We start from the raw sequence: 15,841 nt of genomic DNA on the forward strand, positions 1-15,841 counted from the left end.
AGCTCCGCGGCCATCCCCAGCGGGCTCTGAGGGCTCTGAGGGGCGAGAGCTGGCCCCAGGCTCGCCCCGCCAGCCCCGGTGTCCGCAGGGCACAGGCCCCGTCCCCCCACGCTGCCCCGTCCCGGCTCGTCCTCGCCCCCTCGGGGTCCTGCTGTGGGTGCCGTGGTTGGGGAAAGTGGCTTTCGCCCCGTTCTGCGGGTGCAGACGGAAGGGCCGGCAGAACAAAGGCTGTTATTAATTCCCATCTGCTGAAAGGAGGCTGCAGCTGTTTTGAGAGGTTTTCCTGCAAGCTATGCAGATCTGCTCAGAATTTTAATGGTTGTTTACCAGCCGAAGTGTGCCATTGAGAGAGCAAGACGTTTCCAAGCAAACAAGGTGTGAACGTCATTTCAGACTGGAAATAAACCTCTTCTTTCTTGCATATGTTTTTATGGGTGAGCAAAGACATTTTTGTATTTGACTGTTTCAGTTTTCAGCGGTTCTATTTTAACTCATCCTCTCCCATCCAAGGAGCACACAGAGGAGCAGATTCCTTGAAATAAGTAAAGTATTTTTACACAGGCAAGAAGGCTTTACAGGGAAAAATAAAAATAAAAATCTGTCTGTGTGGTCTGTAAACTCTTGAAAGAAAAGGGTAGCTCTACAAAATCCTGGCCCCCGGTTGAATTGGTCTATGCATAAAACTGGTATCTGACCAAAGAGCCTAGGAAGCACTGAAGAAACACACAGGCACAAAAGATCAAAGAATGGAAAAATGAAGATACTGTGTTATATTCTGGGAAGTGATAAGCCATAAGGTAGGCTTTTCATCTCCTATTTTCTGCAGTGGCCATAAACTTCAAGTGAATTGTTATTCCTAAGAAATTAACATGCCTTTAGCCAAGCTCTCTAATGCATGTTATTTATGTCATGAATTAAGACTCTGCAGCCATGCCTGTGCTTTACGGCTGTGTATAACTATAAGCTCTCCTTCAGTGGTAGTAATATATGCAGTTTCTGTGCAGCATGTATATCATACGTAGCTGAAAGGAGCACTGGAGAAGTGCCTCAAATACAAATAAACAAAGGTTTTTCACTTCAGTGCATTTTCAGTTCAAGCTTTTTTCTTTATCCCAGTGGATGTAGAACTCTCTGACCTGCAGAGGGAATTTCCAGCTGAAATGACAGTCCCTGGATGCAGTCTAGCATTTCTGGCATCATTGCAACAACCAAGGGATAGGAAAGATTCACTAACATTCACCATTTAGCCAAAAAAAGTTGTGAGCATCCTGCATTTACTCTGCCTGAGGAACAGAACAGAAAACAGAGTTAAGTAACATAGTAACTGGTGGCCAGGAAATGACCAGGAAATGAATGTAACATTGAGGCAGGGGTGAGGAAAGGGCTGGACAGTCTGCTACTATTCCATGGGGTCATGCAACTAAAAATATTAGCAGGAAAATTAAACTATTCATCTTTCACTAAGACAGAAAGGAAAAGTGATCTGGACAGTATGACCTTCTAATCGGAGTTAAGTAAACATATAAACAATAAAAATGGACTGATATTTCAAGGAATTTCTTTTTAATGACTGCAGTGGTTAAAGGTACCATGAGATATATTCCTGTAATACAACAGAATCCCACTAAATGATTATTATTTGACTGCTGCTAATGGAGACAACAAGACTCTGTACCTTGTGTGTTTCTGTTACAGAAGGCCAGGAGTTTCACTAAGCTACTGAAGATGGCTTTCCCCCATTTAGACATGAGTTTATTCACTTTTAGTAAGGGGTAACCTTAGGCTTTGCCTAATGGTGGTACAAAGTGAATTTCTAGTTTGTGCTCACTGATTCATGGTAGCTAATTTCTAAGATGCATGTTACTTCAAAGAGCTGTGGACTGCTAAATAAGTAAACAACAGAAGAAGAATGGGAAATTGGGGAGTGATAAACAAGATGAAGTTAATGGTACAGTTTAGAAAGGCTAGAGATGTCAACTGGGTAATCCAAGGGGAAAAAAAATCACCTCTCACTGCCTGGTATTTTCCGTATTAAGACAGTTGATTCTCTCATGTTTTGAAGCAGTAAATAGGATTTAGCTATACACCCAACTACCCCCAAATCTTCTGTGTGCATGCTGACATTCCTGGACATGATCGCAAAGAATCTAGACACTTTGATCTACTACGAGGCAGTACAGAAGAAGAAAAAAAAAAAAAAAAAAAAAAAAAAAAAAAAAAAACACCTGATTTAATAGTCCAGGTGGATAAAGAAATGAGTAAATGCTTTCAGTTTTGAAATTAAGTCTCTGGCTAGCAGCCAGCACTGTTAGACTTCCAGTGCTCTGGGAATGGACACATAGCAGTGAGTTGGCTGTATGTATTGAGCAAGCACTCAGACCACTAGACAGCATCCTTATCTCCCATTCTGGAACAATATCCTTTCCAGACATGTTTTATCGTTGCAATGCCCAGGGAAATTCCCTCTCTCTCAGTGCCTATGGCCTTGTTTCCTGTACCTCAAAATGCTAAACACTCACAGAGTTCCGACATCCTTACGGTCTGTCAAAACCACACCATTTAATATGTGCCTGTCACTCAAAGCCGTGCTCGTGCACCTCATCACAGCAGCCACATGGAACAAAACAGCCTGCCAGTGTTAGCTGCAGCTGCAGAGCTGTGGGCACACAATGTGGGTCATTACATGGAGAAACAGGGGCTTCCAGCAGGAGCTATGGCAATTTTTATGCGAGGACCGGGAGAGCATGCCCTGAGTGTAGGAGACTAGCATCCTTTGTGACCGAAGAGAAATTCTCATGCACGCTCCAGGGGTGTTGTGCTCAGTGCATTTACGGCCCTGTGCCTCTGCAGCCAACACAGAAGAGCAGCAATACTCTACCACATGAGCTAATACCAATGTGTTGGGTTTAATTGGAAAGGTTTGTGTTTTGGGGAGAGAGGGGAGCAGGAAGGGCTGCAGAGGTGGCGGGACCAGGGCTTGCCCCCATGGTGGACACAACCAGTTTCAGCCAGTGTGAAAACGAACCCACCCCTGACCAAAGCTGAGCCTGTCAGCCCAGCTGGTGACACTGCTATGGAAAAGTGAGAGAAACAGCCCTGCAGACACCAGGGTCAGTGAAGAAGGATGAAAGGAGGTGCTCCAGGTGCCTGAGCCGTTCTCCTGCAGCCTGCAGAACTGACCATGGAGCAGCAGGTTCTCCCCCTGCAGCCCATGGAGAAGCTCCCAGTGGAGCAGGTGGATGTGGCCTGGAAGAGGCTGCAACCCATGGAGAGCCCCCGCAGGAGCAGGCCCCGGGCCGGAGCTGCAGCCCATGGGAGCCCTTACTGGAGCGACCTGTACCTGAAGGACTGCATGCAGCGGTATGGACTCACACTGGAACAATTTTTGAAGAACTGCAGTCCATGGGAAAGACCAACATTGAAACAGTTTGTAAAGGACTGCATCCTGTGAGGATCAGGGGAGGAGTGTGAGGAGGAAGAAGCAGCAGAGAGCAAATGACAAACTGACCACAACCCCCATTTCCCACTCTCTTGTGCTGCTCAGCGCAGAAGGAGGTACAAGAATCAGGAATGACGGAGAGAAATTGAGCCTCGTGGCTGGGGTGGAGGACATTTCATTTTTTGTTCCTCGCTCTAATTTTAATTGGTGATAAAATAATTTTCCTCAAATTAAGTCTGTTTGCCTGTGGTGGTAATTGGTGAACAATCCCTGTGCCCTTATCTCAACCCACAAGTGTTTTTCCATTGTATTCCCCCCAACCCTGTCCCCTTGAGGTGTGGGAGTGAGAGGTGGGCTGGATGGAGGCAATCAGCCAAGATCGACCCACTATGACCAATAATTATTCCTTGCATCAGCCACCAGAAAAGTACTGACAATGTTTAGATACAGGGTTGTTAATGCACCTCCTGATGTGTTTTCTGTTGTTCAGAGCAGGCCATGGATATCTTCCAATTCGGTTCTTCACAAACACTTCTGAAAAGTGACAGCAAGAAGCAAAGATTCCTAACTTGCCTGGCTAAACCTTCAGTGTCCTGAACTCTCCTGTAGCTTTGTGTAGAGCCATGAAGAGCCAACTATAGTGATTTCCTTATTATTTTTGCTACATCATTTCCTACTTCTTTTGCCATACTAGAAATCCAAGACCATATTTCATTGAAATAGTGTTGACTGTATATCATAAAATGATGAAAGTTGAGTACTTCCATACTGCTACTACTCATCTGAACATTAAAATTTACCACTGTTCAACTAGAATAAACTTTATTTTACACATAATAATTAATATTGTAAAAGAATAGGAGATTTCCTTGCTGGAATCAAGTTATCCCCAACAATTCTTAAAAGGAGGAGCCATTTAAATTGCTACAGCAAATAATCTCAGCAAGGGTATGGCCCTACCTGTTTAGCACCAGGTAATGAGTTCATATACTACCCTTCTCTTTCTAGTGCTTTTTGCAAGCCCATGTCGATGTATAGATCACTGTAAACATCCAGAAGTTGAACATACAGAGACCTCCTGTCTTTCATATTCAGACAGTTACTCACACACCCAGAGACACATGCAGATGCTTATAGGAGTAGCCCAGTTGTGTGGCTGACCACATGGGCTGTGGTTTATTAGATGTCCTGATGGGCCATATTACATGCCCCCTGCTGTTCCTGTGGTCAGATGTCAGTGGGCTGTTGAGCCAACGGGAAGATGATTCCACATCATGAGAACTGAACAGGGCAGGATTCCCAGGGAGTGGCTTGTAACAGTAGGGAAATACATTCAAATTTAATTAAAAGGGAATAAATATTTGGAGTTGTTTGAAGAAACTGGAATATTAGAGAGGTACTTGAGCTAAGCCTACGTGAAACATGCCCATGATAAAACTTAGGAAAACCAAAATATTCGTAATGTGACTACAAAAACTACACTTTCTGTTATAAAAACTTACCATGTTCTTTGGCCAAGAGAAAAAAAAATGTATTTTATTGTTCATGATTCTGTATTTCAAATGCTATAAACATCAACTGTGTCTTGGAAGAGAATATCACTTTAAAATTCTAATTAGAGCCAACAAGAGCTGCAAGTGCTCAGCATAGACCTTTTAATTTTAGATTAGCAAAGTCAACAGTTTTAAACAGGAAAAGAACAAATAAATGAGACAAAGTGGAGATTAAAAATTGTCTTTTAGAAATACTATGCCATTTATTTAAAACAGACTAAGCAGAACACCTGGCTCCTTAATATAGAACAGTAGTTGGGGCAGCTCCATTAGGGGAAATTGATTTCAGTAGAGAAGGTCTTGGGGAAAAAAAAAAAAAAAAAAAAAAAAAATCTGCTTAGTATTTTTTTAAAAAAAGTCATATGGAACCACTTGTTATCCCTTCCTCTTCCTTTTCAAATCTGCTTCAGGGAAAAATTTTTCAGAAGCAAGAGCTTAAACATAGCTTCCTTGTGTCTGCTTCCAACAGAATTTTTCATGCTCTACTTCTGATTAAAGGATCTGTTCTCATCAGGTTTACACAAACACCACATTTCATGGTTTCCAGATTCTAGCCCTAATTCCTTTGGTTCCTATTGCTCTTATTCTTCACCTCCTGTAAAATAGATTACCTCACACGAATCACTTATTTAATGTCCAAATGCAGTTAAAAGATTTGGACTTGGAGGAATGAAAAATAAAGATCTCAAAGTCATTGAAAACAAATACTGCTAGAGTTTAGAACTGTGTTGCTCTTCTTTATATACAGAGATATTTCTGTCTATGACAAGGTGTTTTTTGTTTTTGTTTTGTTTTGTTTTGTTTTGTTTACCCATCAAGTCTGATTCTGTAAAATGCTGGTGAGGACCCTTATCTCATTTGTTCACATCTTAGAATTGCATGGGCTTCTTGCAGCAACCTTCAGTAAATCATGACATTTCTCTGTAAATACAAAAGAAATGAAGCGGCACTTCCTTCGCCCTTTCTCTGCCTTACCCTCTTGTCTGTCTTGCCTCTGTACATCATATACATCTTAGGAGGGGCACATCTAATTTGTTTTCTCTAAGTTTCACACACTCACGGAGTGGGTGGGGTTGGGAGGAACCTCTGCCGTTCATCTTGGTCAAACTCCAGCTCTAGCAGGGCCACCTAGAGTTGGTTGTCCAGAACCATGTCCAGACTGAAGACGTGTAAGGGCAGAGTCAGCCACTGCTCTAAACAGCCTGTGCTAATGCTCATGGTTTATACAAGCATAAAAATTGACAAACTTTATGTATAAGTTTATGCAAAATTTATACATTGCCTTACCCTATCGTGTCTGTAAGTGGAATCAAGGAACAAGAGGACCACAAGGGTTTGTAAACATTAGAGTGCTGGGGATCTGGAGTAACAAGCCCCTGAGAGAAAAAACATGCTATCAAATCATATTGTCATATGTGAAGAGTTAAATAATATTTTCGCTACTTAACACAGTTTGAAGCACTTCGGTTGCTCCTGAAAAAGCATGCAAGTAACACTCAGAAAGTGAGTTCACTGCCTGTCTGATGAAGGGCTTGATAATCATCATTCCAACACAGTGCAAGGAAACAGATAAATGACCAATATGAGATGTCATATGCCATGTAGTGCTGCTATACCATACAGATGGTGCATTGCCTCAGAAACATCCATGTTAGCTCTGAGTCTGTCTTAAATTCAGGGTGCTTTGTGGCCAGGCAGACATCAGCAGGAAGACAACTGTTAGAAGACCCATGTTTTGCTCCTATCTGTCATGGACATGTTATTTTTTCTTTCTGAGCTTCTTTCCTTCACATTTGCCAATTTGGATTGCAGGTAACCTAGGGCTGAGTTTGTGTCACAGTGAATGTGGTAGCATTCAGCAATAATTTTGGCTGTGGTTCTTCTTTTCTGATTCTAATAGGTTTTTGAAGTGATGCACAAAACACAGAGCTTTTCCAAAAGACTCAGTATTTTCTTTCACTGAAACAAAAACAAGAAAACAAGCATCAACAAAAACAAGAGTCCTTAATTGGCTGACTGGGGATAACTAGTCTGGGATTAACTTGTCACAGACCCCTACAAGTGTCAGTAATATATAACGTGTATATGTGTGTCTGTGTGTGTTTGCGTGTGTGTATACAGTTAAACAGCTACAACGAACCAAAAAGTGTCATATTAAATGCTGATCATTTAATTAGATCACATTCTGCTACCATGCTGGTAATTTGGCTCCAATTCCCATAAGCAGTATAATTAGCATTGCTATTGCAAGTAGTGGGTAAGTTTTGCTGGGCAGTGAATTTTTACCTAAGTGTACCAAAACTTCTGAAACCTCACTTTAAAAGAACATTTGGTTTCTTTAAAAAATTTCAGTTTAACGAGTTGATCATAATCTGCTGAATATAAAACACATGCAATAGATCACATAAAATCACACCCTGTGAACACTTGGGAGGTGTGAACCACTTAGCAGAGCTACAGTGTGCTGGCTCAGTGACTCAGAAACAAACCCTGTCCCTGCAGAGGATTCTTGGTGTCATCACCATTTGCCCACCCAGGCAATACGGATGTCTCACACTTTTGTGGTCTCTCTCCAGTGCACATCCAAATTAACTCTGCATTAACAAGCAAGTTCATTCCGTCCACCCAGCCCTGTAACTTTCACTCACTTTTCTCTTACAGTGGGCTTCCTGCTGACTAATCCACCCTAAAAAGGGGGACTTGAGAACAGTGATCCCCCCTTCTTTATGTGCTCTGCAGGTAAAAATCTGACATGGGTTTGGATGGGACAGAGCTTATTATTGACCTGTCCTCATCTCAACCCATGAGCTCTCGCACTTTAACCTTTCTGACTCTTTCTCCCATCCACCTGGGGAGAATGAGTGAGCAACTGGGTGACGCTGAGCTGCCTGCTGAGGACAAACCACAACAAAATCACAGAGCACCAGTGGGTTTGAGTGCTCATGCTTTGCCTAAATTGAGAATTATTCTGAACCTGGTCACTAGTTGCATGCGCACAGTGTAAGTGACTGAACTATGCTGTTATACAAAATCCAGTCAGCTTTGCATCATTCAAATAAGCCAAATATTTTTTGATTTTCACAGAGGACAAGACTAAAATAATTTTCCTGTTACTACATTTCAGAAGAGAAGTGTGCCCGCTGCAATTTACTATTATTTCTTTGAGTCAGTGACTCTGAAAATTGAATGCTGTGCACTATCAAATAGCAAAGATGGTTCAGCACATAAAGACTTTTTTTTAATGATGTGAAATCAGCCAGAGGAGCAGTTTGGACAACACAAAGTTTTCAGTTCCAGAACTCGTCCCATGGAACAAACATTCTGTCCCACAGACTGGCCTTCTGACACCATTTATAAAAAACCCTCTAATTCTATCCAAGACCATGTCATTACAGCATTTATTGCACCACCTTTAGCACCTCAGCTCAAGACAAAGTACTTGGGAAACTTGAAACGTTTTTTAGACCGATATAAATCCAGAGGAGACTGAAATCAGTGATGCTACCATTTTCTTACGTCATCAAAGGTTCAGAATCCATTGCTAGCACATGGGTAGTGTGAGTGTTTTTAGCAGTATTGTTATGTAGTAAAAAGGAAAATTTCAGAAAATTAACCTTCCTCCTGCCTCCTGATATTGCATTTCAACTCCATTTCCAATACACATCTGCGAAGTAAAATAAAATAGCAGAGGGGACAGAAATCTGATCAGTGCATGTTTTATATGTTTGGAGATGCATTTTCAGTTATAGACACTGAAGCTTCAAAAGGAAGAAAAAGTTTTAAGAGAGAAACAATACTATAGTAATTTAATTCTAAATTCAGAAAAAAATGCTGGCAACATACACAGCACAGTTCTCTGAAAGTATTTAACTATTGCCCATCTTTTTCCAGTATAAGCACCACAAAGAAAGGCACTTTTAAATATTTTATTTTGGCTAATTTGCTCTTTATGTGAAAAATGCCCTGGTACAAGATGGATGAACTTTCAATAGAGCTGATATCAGGTATCAAGCCAGCTATATGGATTTAAGTTAACACAGAGTACCCAAAGTTGACACTGCACAGGTCAAGTGCATAGACAGGGCAAAAACACAAATTCACAATTTATAGAGTTTTTAGACAAGCCCTCTGTACCAATATTAATGTGATAACTTTCTCTAACCAGACAAGTATTTCCTATGAAATCTTTTATAGTTACTATAAGAAATACTTTCTTCCCTCTAAGTATGATTTAGTAAGTCAAAGTCCATTATGCCACTCAAAACACACGGCTTTCTCTATATTTATTTTTCCTGCAAATTTGGGGTGATTTTTTCAGCCTTTTGAATCAGTGCTGAGAAAGGGGATCATCAACGATTCTACGATAATCACTTCATTGGTGGCACAGCAGCACTGAACTTTAACGCAAACCAAGCAAGCTCTATTCTATTTTTAGTTATAGACATTGGTCTTTAAATGAACTCCAGAGGTGTGTGTTTGTATCCAAGGACAGATTTTGGCTTTTAGACAAAAAAAATAATCTTCTTATTTTGAGTCCAAATCAGATAACATTGCCTTTCTGTGACTTAACTTCTGTGGTTTGAAGGGAGAATGAATGATGTCACTAGATCTAAAATTAGATATTTTCTTTGTGTTATAGTCAGAGAACACATTCTCTGTCATTAAGCAATCAACAATAAACAAATGATCGAGCAGGGAATTAAAGATCAGAGCCTTCTTGTAAACACCTTTATTTGGGTGATTGTAATTAAAATGACCTTGTGCTTATGCTTTGGTAAGGTTGTGGCCAAAATTAAAGAAGCTTTTTTGGAATGAAGGGCAACTGTTTTAACTTATTTTTAGCAAGGAGACTGTTTTAACTTATTTTAGCAAGGAGACTAATTAGCTATCCAGGCATGCGCAGAGCATCTGTACAGAAAAGTTGGCAAAGCATGATTAAAACATTGCTGTGGTTGGAACTACTGAAATAATGCCTTTCAAAGGTTCATTTTTGCTAAATCTCAGACATCTTTCACTGAGACAAGCAGTAGTGCTTATTAGACTAAGTCCTTTCTTAGACTATTCAGACTTTGGCCTTATGTGGCTTTGGCAGTACCACACGTTCACATAAAATCCTAGGACTAACTTGCTCATTTTTGTTTGTTTAGGGCTCTTCCTCATTTCTCTTATATTACATTTCAAAATGGCGTGGCTGTATGTTTTTCTTCCAGAATTTTCAAAAACAATTCAGCCTCACTCAAAGCCCACGCAGAAGTTTCAGGCTGGTAGGAGACAAAGCCATGTCAGGGACACATGAACGACCGACCGGGGGGCTGGCTACGGTTATACATAAAGCTTCCCAAGGGCTCTTCCTCTGTACATCTCACAGAAGTTCAGAGATGTTAAAAACTGATGGTCGTGGTGAAGGACTTGACACACATTATGTGCGCATTAAATGTCTTTCACAAAACCTCAGAGTAAGTTGAAGCTTTACAGAGCTGACGCCCAACCACATCACTTTCAGAGCCAGGCTTTTTTCTCCAGCGTGTTGTTGTCCTTCAGTACACTGTTGGTAACTGTTTTGAGCAATGTACATATTGTATAGCACACAAGGAGCATGACAGTCAAGACTCCTGAAGTCAGGCTTTGCTGACTGTTAAGCTTTAAACAGAAACAGCCACACTCTCCAGTAGGCAAATGCTGCTAGTGGCCTTCCTACTCCCTTTTAGGTGAAGCAAAATTCACCAAAAAAAAATAATTAAAATAATAATTCTCTAACCAAAATTCTTTTCCATTCTCCAGTCACCTCTTCTTCTTCATTGTGTATGTTTCATGCTTCATATGTTTTTCCTCCAGCAACTTTACTAGCAGAGAAGCCCTTGCAGCTTCAGTGGTTGTACTTTGTCCTCCCGTTTCTAAAGGCACCAGTCCAAAATGCCTTGTTCCTAGCTGGAGCCACCTCAGTGCCTTCCCTCTAGCTGCCCCATGCTTTGAATACTCATCCTAAATGGTGCTTCTCTTAGGCTAAACAAGAGGGCTGTGGCCAATATGCTCTTGAACCCTCTTTCCTACACTTTTGCCTGCTTTGGAGCAAGAAATAAAGCAATTATTCATGGTGGGGTAGAGATTCTGAGCTGAATGGCTCTTCTCTTCAATCCTGAACTTACTTGTCTTTTCTACTTTTCCTTCCTGCTGGTTTTCATATAGTCAAATTACAAGGATAGATTTCTACTGAGTGCCATCTGTGGGTGGCATCTGCAAGGTCTGTGTATCTACCTTGCTGTAAATAACACTGCAAACCACTGGAAGCGGTTAACTTCCCACAGAGCTGCGGACATGAGGACGTGGGAGAGGAGAGCAGCTCTGAGTCACTTCTGCAGCAGGTACTTACCAGCTGGGTCAGATATCCTCTCACTGGATCTGTTACCCTGCCCCTGAGGATTACATTCAGAAAAGGTCTGTGACAGCACTCCGCCAAAAGGACTCTTTGGTGTATAATAACAGAGACACGGTGAGGCTGAGATAATACAGAGACCCTTACAGATGTTCTTCCTATTGGCAGCTCCTTCCATGCGAGCAGTTTACCCAGCCGTTGCATCCTGCAGATTATCACTTTCACAACCCTGCTCTCAGAAAAAAAAAAAAAAAAAAAAAAAAAGGAAAAAGAAAAAAAAAATATGATATTTTCTTACTTATTCAGTCCTGGATCCAGACTCTCTCCTGTGCTAAAGGAAAGGTTATAATAACAAAGATTCACAGTGCTTTTAGTGTTCATTAAGGCATAGAGGGGTATGTGTCAGCTTCAGGGCAGACATGGAAGATGCAAACAAAAACATGGGACTGTTTTGTGTTTATATCCTACTTATGTAGGCATTCCTAAAGGGCTTGGAAGGCTCTCTCATATACAAACAAAGATAGGTTATTGGTTACAGATATTAACTTCATAAAAACAAGCTTTCTGTATGGCTTTTCACACTCATCTAAAGCAGACTTGCTTTCCATAGCAACATCTTCAGAAATGAAAAAGAAAGTGAAAAGAGCTCACTTTTCATATTTTCAATAATATTTGTAATATCTTACGTCCTTTGTAAACATCATTTATTGAATGGCATGTTATAAAACCAACCAAGCCAACAAACCACACTCACAAAAATAAATAAATAAATAAATAAAAATATATCTTTTTGTTGTAAAGGAAAATACATCTTTTTGTTGTAAAGGGTTAACATAGTTCACATCAGCTTTCAGCCACTAAGGTATCAATCTCTAGCATCTTTTCTCCAAAGCCAGATTATCACATTTGTGCATGTATCACTGCTTTAAATTAGATTAATATTTAGACTAATATTCTGTCTGAAGGTCTGGGTGTAGGGAGGAGATGCAGCCAACATTCTTTTACTACACTAATAACTTTTACAGGTGGAAAAGCTGAAATACAGAGACATTCACTTTACTCTCCCTTGCAGAAGTGAGATTAAGTGCCCCAAAGAGCTGGACGTCTCCCATTTACCCAACTTCATGAGACTTTGCGAGCTTTATTTTGCCTCTTTCCCAGATGTTCAGATGTTTTGATCCATTCTTTTGCATTAATCTTTAAGGGAAAAAAAAAAAAAAAAAAAAAAAAAAAAAAAAAAGAGGCAGATAAGGTAGATGATGAGACCTGGCTTAATTAATCTTCAATGCAAAAGAAGTACAAGTAGTAGGAGAAACCTCTGGCAACTTGGGAATTAGAGATCTAATGGATCTTTATCAAATACAAGAAAATTTTAAAAATACTGTAATATGGCAGTAACTATTCTGTGCTGTGCAAGTATTATTTTACTTTCAGAAGTGCTCAGTGGAGGTTTTTTTTTTCCCCTTGGTCAGCTGAAGACACTCATGTTATTAGGAAAGAGTGTCAGGAAACGAATATAAATGTTATTGTGAGACAAAACCTGTTTCAACTCCCATGATTACAGTTTAACACAGCTGCACCCCAAGAGAACAATAGAGAGATTTATTTCTTTTATAAGTCTAAATTTTATATAAAAAAAAAATAATAAAAAAGTCCTGTTAAAAAAGCTGTGAGCACGAGAAGTGCCTGGGAGGATATGAACACAAAAGAGAAAGAGCACAAGAGAGCAGGGATGCACATGTTCTTATGAAAGGGGAAATAAATATGTTTCCGTCTAATATTTAACACATTTCTTTTGGGTACTTAAAATGAATCATAAAAACTCCAATATTCTAAGTCAAAAAACACTGAGGAAAAAGTGAAGCCTATTTTACGGGTCTGCCACAGGCACCCACTAGGTGCGTGCAGTACACTGACGCCAGGCGTCCAGGCAGAGGGCCCACATGTGTTTGCTGGGCACCTCGTGGGCCTTCACAAAACCAGGTCCCAAGGTGATTTTCATGTCTTCCAAAAGCCCCCCACAGCTGCCTTGTGTTTTATTTTTAATTTGCTTGTTGCTGAAGCAAGTTTGAACCGGTAGCTGCTCATGTCCTGCCAGCTGCAGGCGCACAACCAGGCGTCTGCCCTCACCCCAAAGGCAGGGGTGTGTGCTCAGTCTGGCGGCCAGGGATGCAGCCCTGGGGCTCAGGGTCACTGAGATGTATTTTGTCATCTGCCAGGCAGCACCTGGGAAATTCCCAGCGATCCTCTTTGTCTCCTCCACCTCTGGGTTCTGCATGAGGCCTCTGTGAACCTGCGAACTTTCTCTTACCGCGGATGTCTCCCCAGCATGGGCCTGATTTGCAGCTGCTGGCGCTGCCAGGCTGGCTGCAAAGAGCTGCTCTTCCCTTTCTGCGACCCAGCGCTCAGGCCTCCGCCGCCAGAAAGCGTGTTGCCTTTCGGCCAGCCTGGGAAGGCTCCCGTGCCTGGGGAGGAGTTCAGCAGGCAGGAAACCATGTCCCGTGCAGTGACCATGTCGAGTCCACGAGAAATGTCCTACCCCTGTTTTGCTGCTTTGCAGCTGAGACAAGCAAGTCTGCTTCTCAGCTGAGAAAACACAGTGAAAATGATCATGCATGTGCATGACAAAAAATGAAAGATGAGGAAACAGAAACAATAAAAAGCATAGCCCGACCATTAGAAACAACCACTAAGGAGGCAGTGCAGCATATCGAGAGAGATCTTCACAGTATTTATTTTGCTAACTTGTAATTAAATATTGTATATTTAAGCTGCTCCTATTGCTCTGCAAAGTTACTGATTCAGGTGTGTGGGGGAGAAGTAACCTTATGAGAAATGCACGCAAAGAACTGCTCAGCTACATTTTCAGTGCAGAATTAGAAGTCAAAATTCATTCTAACTCCATGGTTTTGTAAGTGTTTTTTCCACAGAATATGACATTTTTTCATAACCTGCCTTGAACTCCCAGTACTACAGTTTTCTCTGCAATATTGGGAGTCCTGTCAATGGTTTCTGCTTTTCACTTCAGCAACATCAACATTCAAAAGTGGGAAAAGTTATACATTTTGGTTACATTGGAGTGCTCTGTCAGGAAATTTAGGTTTTATTTCCAGATCTGCTGTGGATATAAATCCCTCTGGCAAATCCTTCCACTCTTCCGTGTTTCATTTTCCCTGTCTGTAAACAAAGATTCATCTATTTTTAAATTGCTGTGAGAAGCCAAGATGTACTTTTCTGTGTACAAAACCAAGATATTATTTGAAATGAGATCAGCTATCACCGTCTGTTATTAAAGACTATATATTATAATTTGAAAGACACAAGTGCCTGTGTGCTAAAGCTTTCACTGTAAAATCAGAAATATCGTAAATCGATATGTTAATTTTTATGTGAGCTATCTGAATAGAAATTCATATTTCAAAAAGAAGGTAGAACATTTGAAAACACATGGTAGACATGCTGTACCTCCGAACAGTTCCCCCTGGTTCTGCTTTTATTCCTTTAAGTGCATCATTATTATTATTTTTTTTTAAAAAAAAAAAAGAGAGAAAAAAAAAAAAAAAAAAAAGGGAAGGGGGTCAAAAAAGTGGCAAGTGTTATGAAAGAAATAGCTATTTTCTTAAAAACAAGAAAGTCTCCCACTAATTTCAATGAATTCAGCTTTTGACTTTCTAGGTTTAGTGAGAATCATTTTGCTCTACAAGCTGAAAGAAAAGACAGTTACAATTTTCAGAACCTGTTTTATTTTCTCAAGGAAAAGAGTGGTTATGGACTTATTACAAAGATGTAATCTTATTTTTAATAAATTTTGGGAAAAAAAAATCTCACTTATTCTGTGTCATTTTAATTGGCATCTCTTCCTTTTGGATAGTCAAGCTGTTATCCACTCCACACAGACCTGGCAATGTGTTAAAGTTAGTACTTACAAATCGAGAGAAATACACCTTAAAAATTAACTTTTTCATCTCCATTTGTCCATCACGAATTTTCAGAGAATGAAAAAAGAGGTGATCGCAGTGTTGGCTTTGTTTCTACTAAACATCCATTCTCGGATACTTGGCCCCCTGATGCTTTAACGCACACAGTTTCAAGGAACATCTCTCCAAAAGCTGTAAAGTGTTGCAGATCTCTGAGAAAACATTTAGTCTCCAAATTTGCCACTAACCATAGTGTCATAAAAAGACTGTGGAACAAACTTGTCTCTGCTGTAATTCAAAGAAATAATAAAAATAAAAATATATATCATACCAATGAAATTAAACTGGGAATGAGTTCGGCTCCAGAACTTAGACCAGTCTGTTCCTATTGCATCCCATAACAAACCCAATGTCCAGACTTTCTTGTCTGGAGCAGATGTTTTCTATTCTTTTCATACAGGGTACACCAACAAGCATGACGCAATTGTTTAGACAATGTTAACAGCTCTTTCATGAGCTAAGGATGCATCATCAGCCATGGCTACTAAATGTTCACATC

This window comes from Oxyura jamaicensis, chromosome Z (assembly GCF_011077185.1).
Source record: "Oxyura jamaicensis isolate SHBP4307 breed ruddy duck chromosome Z, BPBGC_Ojam_1.0, whole genome shotgun sequence".
NCBI classification, from domain to species: domain Eukaryota; kingdom Metazoa; phylum Chordata; class Aves; order Anseriformes; family Anatidae; genus Oxyura; species Oxyura jamaicensis.